Below are 3538 nucleotides of genomic sequence, written 5' to 3' on the forward strand. Positions count from 1 at the left end.
CTTCTTAGTTGTTCCGCCTTTCTGGTCATTCTCATGTTTTATCAAAATAACATGTACTGCACTACTTTACAAGACTTAAGACACAAGACTCACTGGACTTAATCAAGTTATACGATACAGTTCTACCATTATTGTAAACAATACACTTCAAACTAAAATGGTATCAACAACGAACATTGATGATCACCATTAGAGATTGTATGGAAATCTAAAACGTTTTTTACAGAAGACAAAACAGTATAAACGCAAGCTATAAGTTGCCAGCAACTGAAAGTAGAGCACCAAACTACGACCAAGAACACTTACAGTACATTGACTTCCATACTAGCAAGTTGGCCATACATTACAATAAAACAAATACAACTACGATTAAATATAGTGGTTGGTCTCAATTTACTATGAATCCGTACCATCTCAGAAGGGCAATAATTTTACGATTTTGTAAACCTCATTGAAGATACAGCCACTAACAACCTCAGTTGCTAATTATCCAAATGCATGTATCTACAAAACAAGTCAATGAAGTACAATTTTTAAATAAAGTACAATTAAACGATAATTGACAATATCAAAAAGTTCTCGAACCGTTGTCGCAATGACATATTTATCCATTTTTGGTACAAAAATCAACACAGTCAAGCAGCCTTTCATCACAAGGGATTGGAAACGGAGGATCCTAAATATTCATCAGTGCATCTTGTACGGCCATTGACGTCGTCGTCAGAGGTTATGGTGTCATCGTTCCCAGGCATCACAACCATCTTTCAGTAAAGCTTACAAATAAACAACAAACCATGCTCCCAGAAAGGAAGACAATTTCTGATAATTCGATATATCCAGGAGCTCTCTCCAACGAAGTTAGTCATGTATCGTCGTATCATCCTTGGTCCCAATGGTGACCACACATCTGCCGAAGGCGTGCCTCCTGCAAGAAGAACATTTGTACGCTACCCACCAGCGGTTTCCCCGTTTGGGGTTGTACGGACAGAATACCAGAAATCTGTAGATCCAAACGCCCTGAAGGTATCTCGAAAACGTTATTATACTTGTAACCCATGGTCGGTATATCTTCTCCTACTTCGGTACCATTTGATGAAAGCATGGCCTGCAGGAAAATGTCAGTCTGCGCTCTTTACCATATTGCGGTATGTTCTATCGTGGAGTTGGAAAGACCCATACATGACTACCGATTTGGAAATTAATGTTGTCTTGGCAACCAAATGTAAATTCTATGGACACTTGAAATAAAACGAGAATTCCTGAAATATTTGGATGAATTGTATAGCACATGTAATGGAAATTATATTATACCCCTGCAACATTCCTTAATGATAAACAGTGACAATGCTGGAATATTGATATATAGTATTCCCAGAAATTATTGAGAATCATGTTGCGTCATGTAACTCATTACGTTTATTAACTTCTGGCGTTCTACTTACATAAACATGTTAAAACATCATCCTTTTACAGTCTCAGTCTTGTTTTAGTACTTTGTTAGACCTCCTCGCTCAGCAATGCATGCCTGAATACGCCTAGGCACACTACCCATCAAAGTTTGTAGGTAATCGTGTGACAGGGTATCCCAATATTGGACCACCTCGGCCTTCATATCTTCAATATTTCTCAGTCCCTTTTGGTTTATTCTGTCCTTCATGACTCCCCACACATTCTCAATTGGGTTTAGGTCTGGGCTGTAACTGGGCCAGTCTAAAACTTGAACATTTTCGCCCGACAACCACTGTTTTGTGTAGCGCGCAGTGTGTTTTGGGTCATTATCATGCTGGAAAATCCAATCATCTTCATACAATGTTTGTGCTGTCGGAAGAAGGTGACCATTTAGAATGTCAACGTATCTTCCTTTTGTCACGTTTCCCGTGAAAACACACAATGGCGTCACTCCGCGAGCCGATATGCCACCCCACATGTGAAACTTCGGGCTATGTTTTGGTCGCTGGTAGATAGGTTTGACAGTATCTTTGGTCCAAATTTCACACAATTAGGGAAAAGCCAAACAGAACTTTCATCCGAAAAGAAAACATTATCCCAATCTTGATTTTCATGAGCCCGACACCAGTTTAAACGTTTTTCCTTTTGTGCATCTTTCATCAACGGCGACGGAATTCCACGTTTTTTCACCCAATTAAGTCTCTGTAATTCCTGCCTAACTGTTTCATTGCATACCTCGAGACTTCCTCTGCTAATCATTTCATTTCTGAAGTTCTCAACACTTTTCAATTTGCCCCTACTCACAATCTGCCCAAGTCTTCGGCGATCCACAACACTGAATTTCCTAGGCCGACCTGCCCCTGCTTTGTGCTCTATCCCGGTTCCTGTTTGAATAGTCTTCAAAGTTCTGTATACTGTAGACAGAGGAATACCATGTCTACAAGCTAACACTTTAGCATCAGCCTCACCCCTTTCAAAATCATCTAGAATGAGCTTTCTTTTCTCTCTTGCTGTAAATTCTGCCATGTCAACACAGGAAGCCGTCTGCGCAGACAAGGGAGATAACTCATGACGTAATGAGCTGCCTTCTAAGCCTTCAAGAGTTGTCTCCCTTATTTAGTATGCTAAGTGCATAGTGAAAGCCCTTTTTCCAATCTTAGCATCATTAGAAAAAAAAACAAAGATTTTCTCAATAATTTCTGGGAACACTGTAAAAGCGGCATTGAACTAAATTCACTCACTTCGTAAATCTAAACCATGTGTTTTTCCACGGGTCATGTGAACATGTTCAGCGATATTTTCTAAGGAAAATTCTTCCAACATTTAAATTACGTGACCCGTGATGGTCCACCCAGATTGTATCACCTATTTCAGCACGGCTCCCTTGGGAGCTGCATTCGCCGCCTTACACGCGCATCCTGCATGTCGTTGGATAGCGGGACCCTTCCGCGTCACGTAGAATTTTTTCCGGGGTAGAATAGACCTTCAGCAACCCATGCTTGCCATAAAAGACGACTGTGCTTGTCGTAAGAGGTGACTAACGGGATCGGGTGGTCAGGCTCGCTGACTTGGTTGACACATGTCATCGGTTCCCATTTGCGCTGATTGATGCTCATGTTGTTGATCACCAGATTGTCTGGTCGAGACTCGATTATTTACAGACCGCCGCCACATAGCTGGAATATTGCTGAGTGCGGTGTAAAACTATACTGACTCATTAACTACCTTTCTTCAGCATTCGAGGCTGTGACAGCTGCAGTCATAGTTGATTAAAAACTAAATTCACTCACTCACTCAAAATATGTTCCCGAGAAAAACACACACAGAATAAAATACAGAAGTGTCAATACGACGTTGGCACGAACCCTACTCCGTTTCTTCAGCCACACTGAACAGGATATATCTGACGCCGTTATCTATACATGTTATCCGTGTTGAGTGGTTTGCCTATTCATGGCGTACCCGTAACATACATTCTCAGTTCACATCATGTCTGCCCCCTGACCTCTGAAATGTGTGGTTTGTTTATGTTTTCATCCTCTGTAGTACTTCTCTCATAAATCATACAAGGGACATATTTAGACTTGGT

This window comes from Haliotis asinina, chromosome 16 (genome assembly GCF_037392515.1).
Source record: "Haliotis asinina isolate JCU_RB_2024 chromosome 16, JCU_Hal_asi_v2, whole genome shotgun sequence".
NCBI classification, from domain to species: domain Eukaryota; kingdom Metazoa; phylum Mollusca; class Gastropoda; order Lepetellida; family Haliotidae; genus Haliotis; species Haliotis asinina.